Source organism: Somniosus microcephalus, chromosome 31, assembly GCF_052327205.1.
Source record: "Somniosus microcephalus isolate GS21.2 chromosome 31, FLI_Smic_1.0, whole genome shotgun sequence".
In the NCBI taxonomy this organism is placed as follows: Eukaryota; Metazoa; Chordata; class Chondrichthyes; order Squaliformes; family Somniosidae; genus Somniosus; species Somniosus microcephalus.
The window spans coordinates 39,489,559-39,504,513 of record NC_141017.1 but is presented as its reverse complement, the minus strand read 5'-3'; the positions used below and the strand labels follow the sequence as shown (position 1 = coordinate 39,504,513).

At 59.3% G+C, this 14,955-nt stretch overlaps 1 protein-coding gene and 1 long non-coding RNA gene across 2 annotated transcripts in view; both read left to right on the top strand.

Moving 5' to 3' along the window:
* Positions 1-14,955, top strand: part of LOC147097786 (intercellular adhesion molecule 5-like) — a 233,773-nt gene that overhangs the window by 133,122 nt on the left and 85,696 nt on the right. The gene's annotated exons all lie outside the window — the stretch shown is intronic.
* On the top strand, positions 3,521-7,765 carry LOC147097787 (uncharacterized). The gene is made up of 3 exons (XR_015074301.1): positions 3,521-3,565; positions 5,317-5,367; positions 7,648-7,765. It is a non-coding gene; the product is annotated as an uncharacterized LOC147097787 (long non-coding RNA).

The window sequence follows — 14,955 nt, the reverse complement described above, 5'->3', positions numbered from 1 at the left end:
ATTACAGAGAGGAGCAGGTTAGAGAGGTACAGTATTCGGGGAGAGGAGTGGGACGGAGGGACAATTACAGAGAGGAGCAGGTTAGAGAGGTACAGTATTCGGGGAGAGGAGTGGGACGGAGGGACAATTACAGAGAGGAGCAGGTTAGAGAGGTACAGTATTCGGGGGGAGGAGTGGGACGGAGGGACAATTACAGAGAGGAGCAGGTTAGAGAGGTACAGTATTCGGGGAGAAGAGTGGGACGGAGGGACAATTACAGAGAGGAGCAGGTTAGAGAGGTACAGTATTCGGGGAGAGGAGTGGGACGGAGGGACAATTACAGAGAGGAGCAGGTTAGAGAGGTACAGTATTCGGGGGGAGGAGTGGGACGGAGGGACAATTACAGAGAGGAGCAGGTTAGAGAGGTACAGTATTCGGGGAGAGGAGTGGGACGGAGGGACAATTACAGAGAGGAGCAGGTTAGAGAGGTACAGTATTCGGGGGGAGGAGTGGGACGGAGGGACAATTACAGAGAGGAGCAGGTTAGAGAGGTACAGGATTCGGGGAGAAGAGTGGGACGGAGGGACAATTACAGAGAGGAGCAGGTTAGAGAGGTACAGTATTCGGGGGAGAGGAGTGGGACGGAGGGACAATTACAGAGAGGAGCAGGTTAGAGAGGTACAGTATTCGGTGGAGAGGAGTGGGACGGAGGGACAATTACAGAGAGGAGCAGGTTAGAGAGGTACAGTATTCAGGGAGAGGAGTGGGACGGAGGGTCAATTACAGAGAGGAGCAGGTTAGAGAGGTACAGTATTCGGGGAGAGGAGTGGGACGGAGGGACAATTACAGAGAGGAGCAGGTTAGAGAGGTACAGTATTCGGGGGGTGGAGTGGGACGGAGGGACAATTACAGAGAGGAGCAGGTTAGAGAGGTACAGTATTCGGGGAGAGGAGTGGGACGGAGGGACAATTACAGAGAGGAGCAGGTTAGAGAGGTACAGTATTCGGGGGAGAGGAGTGGGACGGAGGGAAAATTACAGAGAGGAGCAGGTTAGAGAGGTACAGTATTCGGGGGGTGCAGTGGGACGGAGGGACAATTACAGAGAGGAGCAGGTTAGAGAGGTACAGTATTCGGGGAGAGGAGTGGGACGGAGGGACAATTACAGAGAGGAGCAGGTTAGAGAGGTACAGTATTCGGGGAGAGGAGTGGGACGGAGGGACAATTACAGAGAGGTGCAGGTTAGAGAGGTACAGTATTCGGGGGGAGGAGTGGGATGGAGGGACAATTACAGACAGGAGCAGGTTAGAGAGGTACAGTATTCGGGGAGAAGAGTGGGACGGAGGGACAATTACAGAGAGGAGCAGGTTAGAGAGGTACAGTATTCGGGGAGATGAGTGGGACGGAGGGACAATTACAGAGAGGAGCAGGTTAGAGAGGTACAGTATTCGGGGAGAGGAGTGGGACGGAGGGACAATTACAGAGAGGAGCAGGTTAGAGAGGTACAGTATTCGGGGAGAGGAGTGGGACGGAGGGACAATTACAGAGAGGAGCAGGTTAGAGAGGTACAGTATTCGGTGGGCGGAGTGGGACGGAGGGACAATTACAGAGAGGAGCAGGTTAGAGAGGTACAGTATTCAGGGAGAGGAGTGGGACGGAGGACAATTACAGAGAGGAGCAGGTTAGAGAGGTACAGTATTCGGGAGAGGAGTGGGACGGAGGGACAATTACAGAGAGGAGCAGGTTAGAGAGGTACAGTATTCGGGGAGAGGAGTGGGACGGTGGGACAATTACAGAGAGGAGCAGGTTAGAGAGGTACAGTATTCGGGGAGAGGAGTGGGACGGAGGGACAATTACAGAGAGGAGCAGGTTAGAGAGGTACAGTATTCGGGGTGTGGAGTGGGACAGAGGGACAATTACAGAGAGGAGCAGGTTAGAGAGGTACAGTATTCGGGGTGTGGAGTGGGACAGAGGGACAATTACAGAGAGGAGCAGGTTAGAGAGGTACAGTATTCGGGGGGTGGAGTGGGACGGAGGGACAATTACAGAGAGGAGCAGGTTAGAGAGGTACAGTATTCGGGGTGTGGAGTGGGACAGAGGGACAATTACAGAGAGGAGCAGGTTAGAGAGGTACAGTATTCGGGGGGTGGAGTGGGACGGAGGGACAATTACAGAGAGGAGCAGGTTAGAGAGGTACAGTATTCGGGGTGTGGAGTGGGACAGAGGGACAATTACAGAGAGGAGCAGGTTAGAGAGGTACAGTATTCGGGGGGTGGAGTGGGACGGAGGGACAATTACAGAGAGGAGCAGGTTAGAGAGGTACAGTATTCGGGGAGAGGAGTGGGACGGAGGGACAATTACAGAGAGGAGCAGGTTAGAGAGGTTCCACATGAGGAGGTGAGGGTGGCATAGAGGAAGCACACAGCGGGGGAAGCGTTGGGCAGTTTAGTGGACAGTCAGTGTTCAGTGTAGGGGGAGAAATACCAGGTTATAAAAGCCAGACAACAGACGCATGTCCAAGTCCTCCGCTGGCGGGATGTCCGATTGGCTCGCAGTCACTGGACTGTTTTTTAAATTCAGTTTCACAACCTGGGATTTGAAGTCACACCCTCTGGATTGCTCGTCCAGTACCATAACCACAAGCTGCCCATCTTATTAATACACAATGCTCAACAGGATAAGTTGGAGAGACCCAACCTAACATTTCCCATCAGTGTGAGTGTGTTGCCCTTGGCTCCATGCTGTAGACCCAGTACCAATCCCAACAAGGCCAGTCATCCTGCCAATATTCTGTGCTTATTCACCGAGGTTCAACCTTAAGCAGGTGATGTGGGAGAGCTTCCAAAGGGTCACCGATGGGAGGATTGATGCGGTGTTATTACACGCACAAACTTTCCAGCAGGAACCAGTGGATAGTGATCAGGAGGAGCAGGAATCATTGCTGTTTCCCTGCCCCCAGTCTCGGGCTGCTAAGGCCAATTGTAGCATGTCCCATCCCAAGCCAGCTGAGATGAGCCAGCAATGTGGATTGGAATTGAGCCTTGGAGCTCCCTGCTCTGGATGGTTCAGTTCCATACGAGTCATTACACTGGGCATCAGGCACAAGCCATTTCCAGCATGATGAAGACCCACTGAACGCCATCCCAAAGAAGGATGTTATAGGCCAGTCACACTCCTAGAATCTCAGAATGATACAGCACAGAAAGAGGCCATTTGGCCCATCATACCTGTGCCGGCTCTTTGAAGAGCTATCCTGCCTTGTAGTCCCATCCCCTGAACGCACGTGGCACATGCTCCAGCCACGAATACTTTGCCGTGCTGACAGTCTGCCTCCTGATTTAAAAAGAATCTCTTTCGAACTAACCAGTAGAGGTTGAGCAGGTTCTGCACTAACTTACAGTTCACCTTTCTTGCAACAATACATCCCACAGTGTTTGCAGGATCTCCGTACACTAAGCAGCAGGTCAGGGAGGGACCAGGAGCACAGTGTACAAGCTGAGTGCCGAGACTGATGGCTATTTGATGGGCTCTTCCTTCCCTTTCAGACCCTGTAGTGCTGAGGCAGTTTCCTGAAGATTACAATGACCAGGTAAGATGCGCCTTTTATCTCGCTCTGTAACTTGCTGCTGGAGAATCTAACTGACTGGTTAAAAACTGGTTAATGATTAGACTACCGACAGGTCCAGGTACAGATGGGTGCTAAACGAGTTGCTTGTCAATAGACCTAGAACCCGGGATTGCTTGGTCCAGTAAATTCATCTGTCGTGGTCAAAGGGTTAATGTTGCAAAGAGGGAAAGATTTGCATTTATAGAGCAGTTTATCAGAAATATCTCCGCTTCTGCACCTACATAAACAGAGTCACTGCACTTCAAAGATAACTCACTGGATGTGAAGAAGCATTTTCTCTCTGAAGGCAAATTTTTTCTTTCTCATACTTAAAGTGCAGATTGTTACATAATGAAATGCTGAGCTCCCTCCCTGATCCTGCCAACAATTGGTGCTCATTCACCGAGGTTCAATGATGTCTTTAACACCCACTAGAACTGGGCCTCAGCTTAGGGCCTCATCCGAAGGACAGCACCTCTAACAATGCAATGCTCCCTCAGCACTGCACTGAAGTGTTGGCCAAGATTACAGACTGGGGTTTGAACCGATGACCTGATTCAGAGGGGAGAGTTAAATCTACATATGTTACATAGAATGTACAGCTCAGAAACAGGCCATTCGGCCCGACTGCTCTATGCCAGTGTTTCTGCTCCACACGAGCCTCCTCTCACCCTATCAGCATATCCTTCTATTCCCTTCTCCCTCATGTGTTTATCCAGCTTCCCCTTAAATACCATCGATACTATTCGCCTCAACCACTCCCTGTGGTAGCGAGTTCCACATTCTACCCACTCTCTGGGTAAAGAAGTTTCTCCTGAATTCCCGATTGGATTTATTTGTGACTATCTTATATTAATGGCCCCTAGATTTGGAATCCCCCACAAGTGGAAACATCCTCTCTACATCTACCCTATCGAACCATTTCATAATGTTAAAGGCCTCTATCAGGCCACCCCTCAGCCTTCCCTTCTCTAGATAAAAGTGCCCCAGCTGCACATTCATGCTTTTTATTTTGGGCTTCTAATTCAAAGGATGGGAGTTATATCCGAGTGTGAGTTCTACGTTGGATTGTTGGACGATTGTTTTTGGTGATTTCAATATCTGTTGAATGAGATACTGTTTTCTTATCCTGTGAGTAAGTCAATTGGTTTATTATGTGCACACAGTATTAATGAAGGAGTTCTACTACATCCCAGCTAAAAGCAGTGAGTGCCTGACACGGCCTGGCTCATGGGTGTCTCAGTGCCGCCTCCTGTACACGCCAGGTAAAAGGGAACAATCCACTCCCGTTCCTGTGCAAGGTGCCACATTGTTGCTGATGCGGGAACGCTTCACCCCTCCAGTTTTATCCGTTTTCCCTCCCTCCTGTCCCGCTGACTGTACCACAGGTGCCATAAACTCTTCCCCCCCACCCCTCCCCCCATTACTTCACTCAACCAGCCATTCTTCACCTGGACAGCAAGTGTCAGCAGACTATGCATCCAAGGGAGGCATCACAGTCATCATGTCATATCTGGCACTGCACACACACGCCTTCCAGCAGAGGCCACTGGATAGCAAGCAGGAGAGGGGACCGAGGGATCAAGCACAGCGACCTCCTGGCTATGGCTCAGCACCACAGTGGCCTGAGCATTTCCCACCTGGGCCATCAGTGGCCCATGCACAGTTAACTAACCCGACATATTGTTGACAGCAGTTATTACACCATCAAAACATGTCTGTTCTTCTCACAGGAATCTCGACAGAGCCCTGCCCAAATTCTGCTTCCCTTTTGATGTGGAAAGGTAAGAGTTAACTCATGGGTTTAGGGCTGAATGTCAGAACTGCTCTGCTTCTTACCTGGCCGTCCTAGTCTGAGGTCAGTCTCGGCCCCTCTCGCTGCTGGCTGTAGGGATCCAACTGAAATCAGTTCGAAGGTCTGGTCTCAATCCAGCGCCTGGTGGGGACAATTCCACAGCATGAGTGATCACGATCAAGGGTTTCATTTCCTCTTAAATATTAATGTAACATTCCTATATTACTGGTTAGTGTCCAGCCAGAGAATATCAAACCCAGAGACGGGGTCATCAATTTAAATTATCACAAGGAGAGTGAGGGAATGGCGAGGGGGGGGGAAGGAGAGAGCGAGGGGGAGAGCGAGGGGGGGAGCGAGGGGGAGGGGGGAGAGCGAGGGGGGGAGGGGGAGAGCGAGGGGGGGAGGGGGAGAGCGAGGGGGGGGAGGGGGAGAGCGAGGGGGGAGGGGGAGAGCGGGGGGGAGGGGGAGAGCGGGGGGAGGGGGAGAGCGGGGGGGAGGGGGAGAGCGAGGTGGGGAGGGCGAGGGGGGAGGGGGAGAGCGAGGGGGGAGGGGGAGAGCGAGGGGGGGAGGGGGAGAGCGAGGAGGGAGGGGGAGAGCGGGGGGGAGGGGGAGAGCGAGGAGGGAGGGGGAGAGCGAGGAGGGAGGGGGAGAGCGAGGGGGAAGGGGAGAGCGAGGGGGAGGGGGAGAGCGAGTGGGAGAGCGAGGGGGAGGGGGAGAGCGAGGGGGAGGGGGAGAGCGAGGGGGGAGGGGGAGAGCGAGGAGGGAGGGGAGAGCGAGGGGGGAGGGGGAGAGCGAGGGGGAGAGCGAGAGGGAGGGGGAGAGCGAGGGAGGGGGAGAGCGAGGGGGAGGGCGAGGGGGAGGGGGAAGGGGAGAGCGAGGGGGAGGGGAGAGCGAGGGGGAGAGGGAGGGGGAGGGGAGGGGAGGGGGAGAGCGAGGGGGGGAGTGGTAGAGCGAGGGGGAGGGGGAGAGCGAGTGGAGGGGGAGGGGGAGAGCGAGGGGGGAGGGGAGAGCGAGGGGGAGGAGGAGAGCGAGGGGGAGGGGGAGAGCGAGGGGGAAGGGGAGAGCGAGGGGGAGGGCAGAGCGAGGGGGAGGGGAGAGCGAGGGGGAGGGGGAGAGCGAGGGGGAGGGGGAGAGCGAGGGGGAAGGGGAGAACGAGCGGTGAGCAAGGGGGAAGGGGAGAGCGAGGGGATAGGGATGGGGAGAGCGGGGCAGCAAGGGGGAGAGCGGGGGGGGAGGGGGAGAGGGGAGAGGAGCTGCAAACTGCTATGGTCCAACCAAACCCATAAATGACTGAGCTCAGAGATGGGCACAGATGGACTGATGGGGGGAGTGTGGAGCTGGTGCAGAGTGTGTGGTTCAGGCATTTTGTTGGACTGGTTTTATTCTGCATCTAACTCGGGCAAACTGGGAATGTTTGATACCAAGAATAGGAAAAGTGCGGACTCCCCCAGCACTGCTGGCCCTCTCCGTGTAGCATGTATTAAGCTAGGTGCCCACAGTATAGCAATATCGCCTGAGCAGTTCGAGATGTTTCTTTAATTCAGTGTCCTGTTTGCACAGACTGGGAATTATTGGGATTGCATGTTTTAACATATTTGTTTAACAAGCAGTATCTGACAGTGCATCAATTAGGCCGCTGGTTTGGTGCCAAGCGCATGCACAAGGGGTGGAGGGTGCAGTTTCAGCCTGGGCTACTGGGATATGAGTGATGGCTCCATGCTCACAGGCTGGAGAATATTGTCGTCCTGATTCTCTGGCCCACACTCACTCGAGTGCAGAGTCACCCCTCTGGGTTCATGAGTACTGGGAGCCCTCATTATTCATATGTGAGCCGGTATGCAAAACTCACTCTGACAGGCACAGGCTGTGAGTGTTGGCATGCTATTTAACCATAGGGGCATCACAGCCCAGCCCGACCCCTGACCTTACCCGATAAGCTCGCCAATTATGCTGCTGCAGCTGGCATCAGCTGCCTCCACACAGCTTGCGTCGGGGAATTTGCTGATCTGTGTGGGTTGATTAAATGTGCCGATCCGTCAGGGGAGTCCTGGGTCTGAAGGGTTTTTGATAGAATGGACGTTCAGTGTTGTGTGTGGCAGATTAACCCTGCTTATCGTAATACTAATGACAGCATGGCGTGACGTTGGAATAGTCCGCACGAGACCCTCTGGTGAGTCGGTCATTGGTTTAGATTCCAGACCGAGTCTCACTCTGGATTACCAAATCTGAGCCCGCTGTCTGAGCTGCGAATCCTGTTTTCATTCGGCAGGATGTGGGAGAGTTCCGTGGTCCAGCAATTCACCTTCGTGCTGACGGATATAGACGGCAATCAGCGGTTTGGCTTTTGCCGTCTGACTGGTGGATCAAAGACCAGCATCTGCATCCTCAGGTAGGTCCCGGGAGACAGTTCCTGATGGAACCAGGACTTGGTCAATTCCCACCAAACTCTTCTCAATTTATTACTTTGGAAAATGCAAAACAGATTTTTATTGTCCTTTTCTCCAATTCCCCCCACCGCCCCGCCCCCCCCATTCAAAGACACTGACTCCTACAGTGCCCCCCTGGGGCCAGAGCCCCTCCGGTACCCGAATCACTGACTCCTACAGTGCCCCCTGGAGCCAGAGCCCCTCCAGTACCCGAATCACTGACTCCTACAGTGCCCCCTGGGGCCAGAGCCCCTCCAGTACCCGAATCACTGACTCCTACAGTGCCCCCTGGGGCCAGAGCCCCTCCGGTACCCGAATCACTGACTCCTACAGTGCCCCCTGGGGCCAGAGCCCCTCCAGTACCCGAATCACTGACTCCTACAGTGCCCCCTGGGGCCAGAGCCCCTCCAGTACCCAGACACTGACTCCTACAGTGCCCCCTGGGGCCAGAGCCCCTCCAGTACCCGAATCACTGACTCCTACAGTGCCCCCCCGGGGCCAGAGCCCCTCCAGTACCCGAATCACTGACTCCTACAGTGCCCCCTGGGGCCAGAGCCCCTCCAGTACCCGAATCACTGACTCCTACAGTGCCCCCTGGGGCCAGAGCCCCTCCAGTACCCGAATCACTGACTCCTACAGTGCCCCCTGGGGCCAGAGCCCCTCCAGTACCCAGACACTGACTCCTACAATGCCCCCTGGGGCCAGAGCCCCTCCAGTACCCGAATCACTGACTCCTACAGTGCCCCCCGGGGCCAGAGCCCCTCCAGTACCCGAACCACTGACTCCTACAGTGCCCCCCGGGGCCAGAGCCCCTCCAGTACCCGAATCACTGACTCCTACAGTGCCCCCTGGGGCCAGAGCCCCTCCAGTACCCGAATCACTGACTCCTACAGTGCCCCCTGGGGCCAGAGCCCCTCCAGTACCCGAATCACTGGCTCCTACAGTGCCCCCTGGGGCCAGAGCCCCTCCAGTACCCAGACACTGACTCCTACAGTGCCCCCTGGGGCCAGAGCCCCTCCAGTACCCGAATCACTGACTCCTACAGTGCCCCCCCGGGGCCAGAGCCCCTCCAGTACCCGAATCACTGACTCCTACAGTGCCCCCTGGGGCCAGAGCCCCTCCAGTACCCAGACACTGACTCCTACAGTGCCCCCTGGGGCCAGAGCCCCTCCAGTACCCGAATCACTGACTCCTACAGTGCCCCCTGGGGCCAGAGCCCCTCCAGTACCCGAATCACTGACTCCTACAGTGCCCCCCGGGGCCAGAGCCCCTCCAGTACCCGAATCACTGACTCCTACAGTGCCCCCTGGGGCCAGAGCCCCTCCAGTACCCAGACACTGACTCCTACAGTGCCCCCTGGGGCCAGAGCCCCTCCAGTACCCGAATCACTGACTCCTACAGTGCCCCCCCGGGGCCAGAGCCTCTCCGGTACCCGAATCACTGACTCCTACAGTGCCCCCTGGGGCCAGAGCCCCTCCAGTACCCGAATCACTGACTCCTACAGTGCCCCCTGGGGCCAGAGCCCCTCCAGTACCCGAACCACTGACTCCTACAGTGCCCCCCGGGGCCAGAGCCCCTCCAGTACCCGAATCACTGACTCCTACAGTGCCCCCTGGGGCCAGAGCCCCTCCAGTACCCGAATCACTGACTCCTACAGTGCCCCCTGGGGCCAGAGCCCCTCCAGTATCCAGACACTGACTCCTACAGTGCCCCCTGGGGCCAGAGCCCCTCCAGTACCCGAATCACTGACTCCTACAGTGCCCCCCGGGGCCAGAGCCCCTCCAGTACCCGAATCACTGACTCCTACAGTGCCCCCTGGGGCCAGAGCCCCTCCAGTACCCAGACACTGACTCCTACAGTGCCCCCTGGGGCCAGAGCCCCTCCAGTACCCGAACCACTGACTCCGACAGTGCCCCCCGGGGCCAGAGCCCCTCCAGTACCCAGACACTGACTCCTACAGTGCCCCCTGGGGCCAGAGCCCCTCCAGTACCCGAATCACTGAATCCTACAGTGCCCCCTGGGGCCAGAGCCCCTCCAGTACACGAATCACTGACTCCTACAGTGCCCCCTGGGGCCAGAGCCCCTCCAGTACCCGAATCACTGACTCCTACAGTGCCCCCTGGGGCCAGAGCCCCTCCAGTACCCGAATCACTGACTCCTACAGTGCCCCCCTGGGGCCAGAGCCCCTCCAGTACCCAGACACTGACTCCTACAGTGCCCCCTGGGGCCAGAGCCCCTCCAGTACCCAGACACTGACTCCTACAGTGCCCCCCAGGGCCAGAGCCCCTCCAGTACCCGAATCACTGACTCCGACAGTGCCCCCTGGGGCCAGAGCCCCTCCAGTACCCAGACACTGACTCCTACAGTGCCCCCCGGGGCCAGAGCCCCTCCAGTACCCGAATCACTGACTCCTACAGTGCCCCCTGGGGCCAGAGCCCCTCCAGTACCCGAATCACTGACTCCTACAGTGCCCCCCTGGGGCCAGAGCCCCTCCAGTACCCGAATCACTGACTCCTACAGTGCCCCCTGGGGCCAGAGCCCCTCCAGTACCCGAATCACTGACTCCTACAGTGCCCCCCTGGGGCCAGAGCCCCTCCAGTACCCGAATCACTGACTCCTACAGTGCCCCCTGGGGCCAGAGCCCCTCCAGTACCCGAATCACTGACTCCTACAGTGCCCCCCTGGGGCCAGAGCCCCTCCAGTACCCAGACACTGACTCCTACAGTGCCCCCCGGGGCCAGAGCCCCTCCAGTACCCGAATCACTGACTCCTACAGTGCCCCCTGGGGCCAGAGCCCCTCCAGTACCCAGACACTGACTCCTACAGTGCCCCCTGGGGCCAGAGCCCCTCCAGTACCCAGACACTGACTCCTACAGTGCCCCCCGGGGCCAGAGCCCCTCCAGTACCCGAATCACTGACTCCTACAGTGCCCCCTGGGGCCAGAGCCCCTCCAGTACCCAGACACTGACTCCTACAGTGCCCCTGGGGCCAGAGCCCCCCCAGTACCCGAATCACTGACTCCTACCGTGCCCCCCTGGGGCCAGAGCCCCTCCAGTACCCGAATCACTGACTCCTACAGTGCCCCCCGGGGCCAGAGCCCCTCCAGTACCCGAATCACTGACTCCTACAGTGCCCCCTGGGGCCAGAGCCCCTCCAGTACCCAGACACTGACTCCTACAGTGCCCCCTGGGGCCAGAGCCCCTCCAGTACCCAGACACTGACTCCTACAGTGCCCCCCGGGGCCAGAGCCCCTCCAGTACCCGAATCACTGACTCCTACAGTGCCCCCTGGGGCCAGAGCCCCTCCAGTACCCGAATCACTGACTCCTACAGTGCCCCCCGGGGCCAGAGCACCTCCAGTACCCAGACACTGACTCCTACAGTGCCCCCTGGGGCCAGAGCCCCTCCAGTACCCGAATCACTGACTCCTACAGTGCCCGCTGGGGCCAGAGCCCCTCCAGTACCCAGACACTGACTCCTACAGTGCCCCCTGGGGCCAGAGCCCCTCCAGTACCCAGACACTGACTCCTACAGTGCCCCCCGGGGCCAGAGCCCCTCCAGTACCCAGACACTGAATCCTACAGTGCCCCCTGGGGCCAGAGCCCCCCCAGCACCCGAATCACTGACTCCTACAGTGCCCCCCGGGGCCAGAGCCCCTCCAGTACCCGAATCACTGACTCCTACAGTGCCCCCTGGGGCCAGAGCCCCTCCAGTACCCAGACACTGACTCCTACAGTGCCCCCTGGGGCCAGACACTGACTCCTACAGTGCCCCCTGGGGCCAGAGCCCCTCCAGTACCCGAATCACTGACTCCTATAGTGACCCCCAGGGCCAGAGCCCCTCCGGTACCCAGACACTGACTCCTACAGTGCCCCCCTGGGCCAGAGCCCCTCCAGTACCCGAATCACTGACTCCTACAGTGGCCGCTGGGGCCAGAGCCCCTCCAGTACCCAGACACTGACTCCTACAGTGCCCCCTGGGGCCAGAGCCCCTCCAGTACCCGAAGCACTGACTCCTACAGTGCCCCCCGGGGCCAGTGCCCCTCCAGTACCCGAATCACTGACTCCTACAATGCCCCCTGGGACCAGAGCCCCTCCAGTACCCGAACCACTGACTCCTACAGTGCCCCCTGGGGCCAGAGCCCCTCCAGTACCCGAATCACTGACTCCTACAGTGCCCCCTGCGGCCAGAGCCCCTCCAGTACCCAGACACTGACCCCTACAGTGCCCCCCGGGGCCAGAGCCCCTCCAGTACCCAGACACTGACTCCTACAGTGCCCCCTGGGGCCAGAGCCCCTCCAGTACCCGAATCACTGACTCCTACAGTGCCCCCTGGGCCAGAGCCCCTCCAGTACCCGAATCACTGACTCCTACAGTGCCCCCCGGGGCCAGTGCCCCTCCAGTACCCGAATCACTGACTCCTACAGTGCCCCCTGGGGCCAGAGCCCCTCCAGTACCCGAATCACTGACTCCTACAGTGCCCCCTGGGGCCAGAGCCCCTCCAGTACCCGAATCACTGACTCCTACAGTGCCCCCTGGGGCCAGTGCCCCTCCAGTACCCGAATCACTGACTCCTACAGTGCCCCCTGGGGCCAGAGCCCCTCCAGTACCCGAATCACTGACTCCTACAGTGCCCCCTGGGCCAGAGCCCCTCCAGTACCCGAATCACTGACTCCTACAGTGCCCCCTGGGGCCAGAGCCCCTCCAGTACCCGAATCACTGACTCCTACAGTGCCCCCTGGGGCCAGAGCCCCTCCGGTACCCTGACACTGACTCCTACAGTGCCCCCTGGGGCCAGAGCCCCTCCGCTACCCAGACACTGACTCCTACAGTGCCCCCTGGGGCCAGAGCCCCTCCGCTACCCAGACACTGACTCCTACAGTGCCCCCTGGGGCCAGAGCCCCTCCAGTACCCGAATCACTGACTCCTACAGTGCCCCCTGGGGCCAGAGCCCCTCCAGTACCCGAATCACTGACTCCTACAGTGCCCGCTGGGGCCAGAGCCCCTCCAGTACCCAGACACTGACTCCTACAGTGCCCCCTGGGGCCAGAGCCCCTCCAGTACCCGAATAACTGACTCCTACAGTGCCCCCTGGGGCCAGAGCCCCTCCGGTACCCAGACACTGACTCCTACAGTGCCCCCTGGGGCCAGAGCCCCTCCAGTACCCGAATCACTGACTCCTACAGTGCCCCCTGGGGCCAGAGCCCCTCCAGTACCCGAATCACTGACTCCTACAGTGCCCCCTGGGGCCAGAGCCCCTCCGGTACCCTGACACTGACTCCTACAGTGCCCCCTGGGGCCAGAGCCCCTCCGCTACCCAGACACTGACTCCTACAGTGCCCCCTGGGGCCAGAGCCCCTCCGCTACCCAGACACTGACTCCTACAGTGCCCCCTGGGGCCAGAGCCCCTCCAGTACCCGAATCACTGACTCCTACAGTGCCCCCTGGGGCCAGAGCCCCTCCAGTACCCGAATCACTGACTCCTACAGTGCCCGCTGGGGCCAGAGCCCCTCCAGTACCCAGACACTGACTCCTACAGTGCCCCCTGGAGCCAGAGCCCCTCCAGTACCCGAATCACTGACTCCTACAGTGCCCCCCGGGGCCAGAGCCCCTCCAGTACCCAGACACTGACTCCTACAGTGCCCCCTGGGGCCAGAGCCCCTCCAGTACCCGAATCACTGACTCCTGCAGTGCCCCCCGGGGCCAGAGCCCCTCCAGTACCCGAATCACTGACTCCTACAGTGCCCCCTGGGGCCAGTGCCCCCCCAGTACCCGAATCACTGACTCCTACAGTGCCCCCTGGGGCCAGAGCCCCTCCAGTACCCGAATCACTGACTCCTACAGTGCCCCCCGGGGCCAGAGCCCCTCCAGTACCCAGACACTGACTCCTACAGTGCCCCCTGGGGCCAGAGCCCCTCCAGTACCCGAATAACTGACTCCTACAGTGCCCCCTGGGGCCAGAGCCCCTCCGGTACCCAGACACTGACACCTACAGTGCCCCCTGGGGCCAGAGCCCCTCCAGTACCCGAATCACTGACTCCTACAGTGCCCCCTGGGGCCAGAGCCCCTCCAGTACCCAGACACTGACTCCTACAGTGCCCCCTGGGGCCAGAGCCCCTCCAGTACCCGAATCACTGACTCCTACAGTGCCCCCTGGGGCCAGAGCCCCTCCAGTACCCAGACACTGACTCCGACAGTGCCCCCTGGGGCCAGAGCCCCTCCAGTACCCAGACACTGACTCCTACAGTGCCCCCTGGGGCCAGAGCCCCTCCAGTACCCGAATCACTGACTCCTACAGTGCCCCCTGGGGCCAGAGCCCCTCCAGTACCCAGACACTGACTCCTACAGTGCCCCCTGGGGCCAGAGCCCCTCCAGTACCCAGACACTGACTCCTACAGTGCCCCCTGGGGCCAGAGCCCATCCAGTACCCGAATCACTGACTCCTACAGTGCCCCCTGGGGCCAGTGCCTCTCCAGTACCCAGACACTGACTCCTACAGTGCCCCCTGGGGCCAGAGCCCCTCCAGTACCCGAATCACTGACTCCTAAAGTGCTCCCTGGGGCCAGAGCCCCTCCAGTACCCGAATCACTGACTCCTACAGTGCCCCCTGGGGCCAGAGCCCCTCCAGTACCCAGACACTGACTCCTACAGTGCCCCCTGGGGGCAGAGCCCCTCCAGTACCCGAATCACTGACTCCTACAGTGCCCCCCGGGGCCAGAGCCCCTCCAGTACCCGAATCACTGACTCCTACAGTGCCCCCTGGGGCCAGAGCCCCTCCAGTACCCAGACACTGACTCCTACAGTGCCCCCTGGGGCCAGAGCCCCTCCAGTACCCGAACCACTGACTCCGACAGTGCCCCCCGGGGCCAGAGCCCCTCCAGTACCCAGACACTGACTCCTACAGTGCCCCCTGGGGCCAGAGCCCCTCCAGTACCCGAATCACTGAATCCTACAGTGCCCCCTGGGGCCAGAGCCCCTCCAGTACACGAATCACTGACTCCTACAGTGCCCCCTGGGGCCAGAGCCCCTCCAGTACCCGAATCACTGACTCCTACAGTGCCCCCTGGGGCCAGAGCCCCTCCAGTACCCGAATCACTGACTCCTACAGTGCCCCCCGGGGCCAGTGCCCCTCCAGTACCCGAATCACTGACTC